The sequence below is a fragment of the Scyliorhinus torazame genome, chromosome 14 (genome assembly GCF_047496885.1).
Source record: "Scyliorhinus torazame isolate Kashiwa2021f chromosome 14, sScyTor2.1, whole genome shotgun sequence".
Lineage (NCBI taxonomy): Eukaryota > Metazoa > Chordata > Chondrichthyes > Carcharhiniformes > Scyliorhinidae > Scyliorhinus > Scyliorhinus torazame.
Window position 1 is genome coordinate 168,296,342 of NC_092720.1, and position 8,898 is coordinate 168,305,239.

The window sequence follows — 8,898 nt, forward strand, 5'->3', positions numbered from 1 at the left end:
TGTGCGGCGTACTTTTTCGCCAATGTCCGGGAAAACCATACTAAGGCGTGTGCGAAGTCTCCGGCCCATTGGGAATTCTGCGGGAGCTACCCCAGTCACCGCATAGGGGGTGGTCCTATACGAAAACAAAAAGCGCGCCAGTCTCGTGTCCATTGACCCGGAAGACTGCTTCTTTCGGCCTCATTTGAATGTCTGCACTGCGCGATCCGCCAACCCATTTGAAGCCGGGTGGTAAGGGGCAGTGCGGATATGGCGTATGCCGTTCACCTTCATGAACCTCGCAAACTCCTCACTGGTGAATGGAGTACCGTTATCCGTGACCAGCACCTCGGGGAGGCCATGCGTACTAAAAGACAAACGCATCTTCTCAATTGTTGCGCAGGACGTTGTGCCTAGCATCTTATGCCCCTCTCGCCATTTAAACCGGGTGTCGATTAATAAAAGGAACATGGATCCTTGAAAAGGGCCTGCGAAATCTGCATGCAAGCATGCCCAAGGCCGCCCTGGCCATTCCCAGTGATGTAGGGGCGCGGCCGGCGGAAGCTTCTGATGCTCCTGACATATGGAGCAGTTTTGGGCCACCTTCTCAATGTCGGCGTCAAGGCCTGGCCACCAAACATAACTCCGGGCCAACATTTTCATTTTGGTCACACCTGGACGCCCATTGTGCAAGTCTCTTAGTATCAGCTCCTGTCCTTTTTCCGGGACAATCACACGCGTCCCCCACAAGAGGATGCCGTCTTCCACGCTGAACTCTGACAGCTTGGAGGAAAATGCCCGCAACTCGCCTGGGAGCTGTCTATGCTGCCTACCATACAGGACTATGTGCCGAACCTTTGACAGGACTGGCTCCGTCTGGGTCCACTCACGGATCTGTGATGCCGTGACAGGCAAGGTGTCCATCAAATTTCGGGTTGCAACCACCTCACCGGTCGTGGGGGTCGACATGGGGTCGGTCGATAAAGGCAATCGGCTCAGTGTGTCGGCATTCGCTATCTGCGTTCCTGGTTTGTGCTCCAGAGAATACTCATATGCAGCAAGCAACAAAGCCCAGTGCTGGGTCCGTGCGGAAGCAATGGGCGGTATTGGCTTATCCTCTCTGAAAAGTCTCAGCAGAGGCTTATGATCAGTCATGAGGAGGTGAACACTGTTCCAAGCCCGAACTGCTCCATTACCTCTATGAGGTATTTCCATTCGACCCTGTTGAAGGCCTTTTCTGCGTCAATGGAGACGATCACCTCTGGTGTTCCCTCCCAGGATGGGGTCATTATCACGTTCACAGGTACCTGATGTTCGAAGTTAGCTGCCTACCTTTGACAAATCCCGTCTCATCCTCTGCGACCACCTCTGGTCCGCAGCCTTCTAGCCTTTTGGCGAGGATTTTGGCCAGTATTTTGGCATCTGCGTTCAGCAATGAGATGGGTCTGTATGACCCACATTCCGTTGGGTCTTTATCTTTCTTAGGTATCAGCGAGATTGAGGCCTGTGCTTGCGTAGGTGGCAGTGTGCCCCTAGCTAGCGAGTCTGTGAACATCTCCCGCAGGGCAGCACGGTAGCATAGTGGTTAGCACAATTGCTTCACAGCTCCAGGGTCCCGGCTTGGGTTACTGTCTGTGCGGAGTCTGCATGTTCTCCCCGTGTGTGCATGGATTTCCTCCGGGTGCTCCGGTTTCCTCCCACAGTCCAAAGATGTGCAGGTTAGGTGGATTGGCCATGATAAATTGTCCCTTAGTGTCCAAACTTGCCCTTAGTGTTGGGTGGGGTTACTGGGTTATGGGGATAGGGTGGAGGTGTGGGCTTGGGTAGGGTACTCTTTCCAAGGTGCAGATTTGATGGGCCGAATGGCCTCCCTCTGCATTGTAAATTCTTTGAAGGTGCGGGGCCAGTGCTGTCGCAAATTATTTGTAGAAGTCTGCCGGGAACCCGTCTGGTCCCGGCGCCTTCCCCACCTGCATGGAACTAATGCTGTCCATGATCTCTCCCAGCACTAGTGGTGCTTCCAGGTCCCGTTTTCTGCCCTGTCCCATGACTGGTATGTCCAGTGCATCAAGGAACCGTTTCATCCCGGACTCCCCCATTGGGGGCTCTGAGGTGTACAGCCCTTGGTAGAAGGCCTTGAAGGTTTTGTTAATCTTTTCTGGTTCTGTTTCTAATGTTCCTTTGTAGCTCTTTCCTCTCCGCCAGGAGCTCTACGGCCGGGGCCTCGGAGTATTTATGGGCTACCTCCAGTGTGGAGTCGACCAGCTGCTGCCTTGCCGCCCTTTCCTCCCTCTCTCTTTGTGCTTAGAAAGCGATAATTTCCCTTCTTACTAAGGCCTTCAGCGTTCCCAGAATGTGGAGGGTGAGATCTCCCCGTTTTGGTTGTTCTCCGTGTACTCTGCTATGGCCTGTGATATCTTTTTGTTGAAGGCCTTGTCAGCTAGTAGGGCAATGTCCAACCTCCATGTGTGGCGTTGGGCCCTGCCCCTCTCCAGCCTCACGTCCATGTAGTGTGGAGCGTGGTCGGACATCGCAATTGCGGAGTATTCCACTTTGTCTATCCCCGGAAGCACCGTTTTCCCTCCCACAAAGAAGTTAATTCTGGTGTATACGTTGTGTACTGGGGAGAAGAAGGAGAACTCCTTCTCCCCTGGGTGGGTGAACCTCCAGGGGTCCACCGCTCCCATCTGCTCCATAAAGTGACCGAGTTCCCTTGTCACGCTTGAGGTTTTCCCCGTTTTGGGGTTTGATCTGTCAGTCGTTGGGTCCTGTACACAGCTGAAGTCCCCCCCCATGATTAGTCGGTGCATCGCTATGTTGGGGATTTCTGCCATGGTCTTTTTGATGACGCTCATGTCGTCCCAGTTGGGCATGTACACGTTAACTAGTACTACCGGTGCCCCATCCAGGGCCCCGGTGACCATGACGTACCGTCCCCCTGGGTCCGTAACCATCTTTGTCGCCCTAAACGTTGTCCTCTTGCTGATCAGTATTGCCACCCCCCTGGCCCTCATCTCATAGCAGGAATGGTAGGTCTGTCCCACCCAGCCCTTTCTTACCCGCAGTCGGTCCTGCTCTCTCAGGTGTGTCTCTTGGAGGAAGACTATGTCGGCTTTCATATTTCTTAGGTGGGTGAAGACTCTGGATCTTTTCACTGGGCCGTTGAGTCGCCTTATGTTCCAGATGACTATCCTGGTGGGGGGCTTCTGCCCCCTCGCTCCTGTGGGATTAACCATACTTACCTGGTGGACGTGCCCCTGCCCTCCGGGGTTCCCCTTTGTTAGGGGGCCGCCCAGGATGGCCGCTGTCACTGCTCTTTCTATGCAGTCGGGTCCCTGCGCTCCGGGGTTTCCCTTCGTCCAGGGGGCACCCAACATGGCCGCCCACTGTGCGTCCGCCACGCGGGTAGCCCCCTGCACTCTGGAGTCTCCCGTCGCCCAGAGACCGTACTGGGTGGGTGCTTGCAGCGACTCCTTGTTCCGAGCCCTTGGTTGTGGCACTTTGTAGCCCTATTGTTATTATTTTTAGCCTTGTTTGTCTCTCCTTCCCTGTGTTCCCATTCCCCCCCCACCCCCCCCCCCCCCAGTCCCTCTCTCTTTTGTCCCTCTTTCCCCTGTTCCTATCCCCGTTTGCTCCCCCACCCCCTGCCTGGCGCCGTCCCCCCTGTTGGGGGCGCGCTGTGGCCCGGCTTTGCTGCATGCTTCCGGCGCTAGCTTTCCTGCTAGTGCGGTGGACCCTTCTCGGGGGTTACTGTCTCGCTTCTCCCTCGCCCGACCTCTACGGTTTCCTGCCCGCTCTTCCCCCACCCTACCCTGCACTCCTCTTGCTTGCTCTCCCCTCTCGTTCCCTCGTGCTGGGACCTGGTCTCCCACCTGAAGCGGTCCCTCAGGTAGTGGATTGCCTTTTGTTCAGGGTGCGCTCACCGTGGCAGGGGGTGGGGTGGGGAGGCCTGGCATTGCCTCATCCCCCCCCCCCCCCCCCCCATTGGTGTGCTGTTGCCTCTTGCCAGGGGCCCATTATTTCTACCCTCACTATTGGTTTTCCGGCCCGTGTTCCTCGATAAACTTGTTTGCTTCGGCGGGGGCTGTGAAGAAATATTCTCTGTTTTGGTATGTGATCCAGAGTCTCGCTAGGTACAGCATACCAAAACGTACGTCGCTCTTGTGAAGAGCTGCTTTCGCTCTATTGAATTCATCCCATCTCCTGGCTAGGTCTGCCCCAATGTCCTCATAAACTCTAATGAAGTGTCCTTCCCATTTGCAGGCTCTGTTTTGCCTGGTCCAGCGCAGGATTGTTTCCCTGTCTTGGCATTGGTGCAGTTTAGCTATAACATACCTCGGTTGATCCCCTACCTTGGGCTTCGGACGCAGCGACCGGTGTGCTCTGTCCATTTCTGGTGGGTTGGGAAAGTTTTCGTCCCCATTAAGTTGTCCAGCATCTCGGCCACGTATGCCGTGAGGTTTCTCCCCTCGATCCCCTCTGGTAGGCCCACTATCCTGACATTTTGCCTTCTCAAGCGGTTTTCCTGATCGTCCACTCTGCCCTTCAGGCTCCCCTGCGTTGTGACCAGTCTTGCCACCTCCTTCTCCAGCGCCATGATCCGATGGCTCTTGTCAGTCTCGGCTTTTTCCAGCTCCTTAATGGTCGCCTCTTGGGCTTCCAGTTTCTCTTCTGCTTTGCCCACGGCGAGCTGCACCTCCGCTAGGGCCTTGGCCATCGCTGCCTTCACCACGGCCTTCATGTCTGCTCTCGCCTCTGGCTTGTTTTCCTGCTGATGTTCCCTCAGCCCCCCGGCAAAGGCTGCTTTCCAGTTCCAGCTCCCCCCTGACCCAAGGGGGAAAATGCTCCTGTCTGTCCAGTTCCTTTTGTTGCGGCGGGCTGTGGTAGTAGAGGCATTACGGTACCTGATATGCTGGAGTACCAATGGTGGAAACTGTATGCTTTCTATTGGTCAAGATGTATGGTAGCTCCGCCCTGCTAGGCGGGGTATAAGAGCACTGTGGTAGTATGTATTGGGGGTCATGTGGGACAGGAAGCCCTAGTGTCATTGGCTGACAGATCCCGGGTCCTGGTTGGCCGTTGACCTCAAGCTCCGCCCTGAAGGCGGAGTATAAGAAGCCGGAGTCTTCCCCCGCAGGCCAGTTTACTATCGAGCTGCGGGGGAACAGACACGCTTAATAAAGCCTCATCGACTTCACTCTATTCGTCTCACGGAGTCTTTGTGCGCTACAAGCACCAGCAACCTTCATTCTGTACCTGAGCTGCTGGGGGAAACATCTAGCTTATTAAAGTCTTCAGTTGGACTACAACCTCGCTTTAGTGATCATTGATCGTGCATCACGGGCCTCCGTTCCGCCGCTTCGTGCGCCGGTTAGCTCATCTGAGCGGGCTCACCCCTGGCCCCTTCTTCTTCTGGTGCCCTTTCTCCCTCTGCTTTGGCTCCCTTCTGGCATTTTCTTTACCCCTTTCTTTCCCCCTCCCTTTTCCCCTTTAACACTTTTTTATAAATTCGTTTTTCAAAAACTTCAAAAAAGGAAAAAAAATGTTCTTAAAAAGTGTTTTTTTTTAAAAGGGGAAGTTCTTTTTGTTCCCTCACTCACCCACACACCAGGTCAGGAGCTCAAGAGAGAGAGAGGCTTCTGGTTGGGCCGGGAGTCCTCCTCGTGGTTGCCGCCGGGGAGGGTCGGGGGGGAGGGGGGGTCAGTCTTTGCCGCTGGCTCTGTCCCCACTCTGGTCCGGGCCGCCACTCATCTTGCCCCGCGTTCTCCTGCCAGGTCTTTGCCACTGGATCCGCTCGGTCCCCGCGTTGGTCAGGGCCGCCGCTCATCTTGCTCCCCGTTCTCCTGTCGTGCGGGGGGGGGGGGGGGGGTACTGGGGGGGCGCAGTCCGGCCGGTTTGCGCGTTTTTCCTTGGGGAACGGGACGTGACTACATTCCCTCCTCCGGAGCTCCGTTGCCTGCGATCGCTCTCCTCCCCTGCCGGAAGTCGAATCTGGGTTAAATTCTGGCCTTGGGTCACTGTCTGTGCAGAGTCTGCACTTTCTCTCCCTGTCTGGTGGGTTTCCTCCGGGTGCCCTAGTTTCTTCCCACAGTCCAAAGATGTTCGGGTTAGGTGGATTGGCCATTCTAAATTGCCCCTGGGTATCCAACAGTTTAGGTGGGGTGACTGGGTTACGGGAATAGGGTGGGGCCTGACCCTAGGTAGGGTGCTCTTTCAGAGGGTCGATGCTGATTCGATGGGCCAATTGTCTTCCTTCTGCACTGTAGGGATTTTATGAAGGGGCAATTTAATATGGCACCTGACAGGGAGAATATACAAACTCCACACAGACAATCACCCAAGGTTGGAATCAAACCCGGATACCTGGTGCTGTTAAGTAGCAGTGCTAACCACTGTTCCACCGTGCCGCCCTGAGGTGGGTATTTGTGTCAGGTCTGCGGATTAGCTGGATTAGAGGGTTGTGTCGCTTTCAAACTCTCTGCCTCAGAAGGCGGGGCATTGCATAGTTTTAAGGTAGAGGTAAATAGATTCTTGTTAGGCAAGGGATTCAAGTGTTATGGGGGAGTAGGCAGAAATTAGTGCAGCAAGCCTATTTCAGCTCCTTATTTCATAAGTGGGGGTTAGTTGGGTGGTCCAGGTTGTAGCCCCATTGGGTCGATTTGTGTGTTGTCAAATTGCCCAGGTGTTAGACCAATCGGTTTGACATTGTCTGGTAACTGTACAGGTAAAGTATCTCAGAACTGCTTCAAGTCTCTGACTTTAGCTCCAAGTCGGAGATATTCATCCTCAGGAATTGCTCAACAGAATTTTAAACATCCTGGGAAGTACCCATGTAGATCCACTCATCAGGTCATCCACAGAATTCTGTTGTTTTAGCTCTTAGCTCCAGGATAAATGGAGCTGGGTGGTGAGTGAGTTTTAATGCAGTCTGATCTTTTTTAAACTATTGTCATTTTGTAAATACTACAGCAAGTTAATAACGTTAAGGAAGCCATTTTGGAACTAACATATCATGCTAAAGAAGCCATTTTGTTTTCTCAATTAAAGAATCAGTAATTAAACAGGCCAGATTCACAACTCTGTAAGCCTGCTTTAATGTCACTAATTAGCCAATGTAGCACCTGTATGTAAGAATATATAATCAGATAAAATGTGCCAGCAAGAAATCTTTTCCAACCTTGGTCAGCTTCAGCCAGAACTACATGACCCTCCAAAAAACAGTATAATAAATAGAGAATTGTACAACAATCAGGTAGAAAGGTGCTGTGAACAACTCTATTGCATTGTTGCCTGGGATAACATGTGCAGGTAATTGATATCCAATCATAATTCAATTATAAAGTTAACTCCAACCCAATTCAAAATTAAGCTATGGTCAATGGTGGTTAACAGCTGAGGCTCCAAGGGGCTTCCTCGCTAACCAAAACTCCTCAAGGCAGAATTCTTAATTGCTGTCAAAGGAAGGTATAAATGGCTTTTGCTTCTTTGGACTGATCACGCAGTTGAAGTTGTAAAAATCTGACTTGTGTTGCTAAGTAAACTTTTTTCCTTTAAATAAACCCCTTTTTAAAATGTACTATTCATAAGACCATAAGAAATAGGAACAGGAGCAGGCCATTCAGCCCTTCGAGCCTGCTCTGCCGGTTAAGATCATGGCAGATCTGACACTCACTGATTCTACTTTCCTGCCTTCCCTCCGTAATCCTGAATTCTCCTATTGATTAAAAATCTATCAATCTCAGCCTTGAAAGTGTTCACGGACCCGACCTCTGCAGCTTCCTGGGGTAAACTAGTCCAAAGGTTCACCACTCTGAGAGAAGAAATTCTTCCTCAAATTCACCTGAAATGAGCACCCCTTTATCCAGCGACTGTGCCCTCTGCTCCTACACTCTCCCAAGAATGGAACATCCTCCCACCATTTACCCCGTTAGATAGTTCTGCTTCTCCCTCAGCTGGCTAACGTCTTGTCTGAATTAAAGTGAATTTATAAATAGCAAGTTCTGATGGTTAAAATCAATTAAGTTGCAGATTACATGATCAGTTATCATAAACCTTAAATAAAAACAGTAAATGCTGGATAAACTCAGCAAGTCTGGCAGCATCTGCAGAGAGAGAAACAGAGTTAACGCTTCGAGTCCGGATGACCCTTCTACAGATCAGCATCTGCGGTATTTGCTTTTATTAACATCAATTTTACACCAGTTTCATTCTGGTGAATCTCTGCTGCACTCCCTCCAAGGCCAATATATCCTTCCTGAGATGTGGTGCCCAGAACTGAACACAGTTTTCCAGATAGAGTGGAAACAGAGTCCCATTAAAATACAAACATAACTTTAACCCATTTTTTCAGCTTTCTTGTGGTAAAGGTCATTATCTCACATGTTGTTCAAATTATTTTTAGTAGCTATCCATTCGCTTTTCGTGATTTTCATACTAGAATTCCTAAACCTTTAGTCTTCAACATTCCCAGCTTCTGTAACTAAGTAATTAAAACCTAGGACCGTATCAATGTCAAATTCAAACATTAAAAAAGAAATAATGCTCTAAACCTGAATCATACCGTGTTATATCCACTCACCTCAATGCCTTGAGAACTTCCCAAACTGAGAATAGCTGAAGGCAGCTCAGCAAAATATAATGGTACGCTGGTCTGTGATTGGTTCTGTAAGAGTTTACGCAATAGAAATTAAATACATTACACAACACTATTTCAAAGACAGAGTTTACTCATTAATTGAATCTAAATCACTCCCTGTTACGTTTTGTTTTAATAATTTCGCAGGGACCTCCGGTGACGGGGAGGTGCTGAACTGACGTATGAAAGGTGGTTCTCTTCCGAAGAACCTGAAATTAGGCTCTTTTACTCAAAATCTCCCACTAGAAGAGGGAAAAATACATCCTCGCACCCTCTCCAAAAGC

At 51.0% G+C, this 8,898-nt stretch overlaps 1 protein-coding gene across 1 annotated transcript in view; it reads right to left on the minus strand.

Annotated features, from left to right (window-relative positions):
- The window catches only part of LOC140390198 (uncharacterized), a 69,617-nt gene extending 61,019 nt beyond the window's left edge, over positions 1-8,598 (minus strand). The window contains exon 1 of the mRNA XM_072475148.1: positions 8,558-8,598. The gene's annotated coding sequence lies outside the window, so the exon portion shown is untranslated. The remainder of the gene's footprint in view (positions 1-8,557) is intronic.
- Between the last annotated feature and the right edge of the window lie 300 nt (positions 8,599-8,898).